Below are 278 nucleotides of genomic sequence, written 5' to 3'. Positions count from 1 at the left end.
CCAGGAGGTCGCCCATCCTAGTACTACTCTCGCCCAAGCACGCTTAACTGCGGAGTTCTGATGGGATCCGGTGCATTAGTGCTGGTATGATCGCACCCATCAAACTAATTACTTAAAATTCATATCATCCTTGAGCGACATACTAGCGTCCTTCCGATCCCAATCCAAACGGAGATCTGATCCAAACCCATCGCTACGCGATGGGCAGGGCGAGATTTTCTCAAAAATCCACTCCCGAGTGGTCCTTCTTGTCAATTTATCTCGCAAGGCGGAGAAAA

The 278-nt window shown here is 49.3% G+C and overlaps 1 pseudogene; it reads right to left on the bottom strand.

Annotated features, from left to right (window-relative positions):
* On the bottom strand, positions 1–98 carry LOC118345079 (annotated as a pseudogene; the record flags this gene model as incomplete).
* Between the last annotated feature and the right edge of the window lie 180 nt (positions 99–278).

Source organism: Juglans regia, unplaced genomic scaffold (genome assembly GCF_001411555.2).
Source record: "Juglans regia cultivar Chandler unplaced genomic scaffold, Walnut 2.0 Scaffold_1375, whole genome shotgun sequence".
NCBI lineage: Eukaryota > Viridiplantae > Streptophyta > Magnoliopsida > Fagales > Juglandaceae > Juglans > Juglans regia.
Note: the sequence above shows the minus strand (reverse complement) of the source record. Positions and strands in the feature narration are given on the sequence as shown.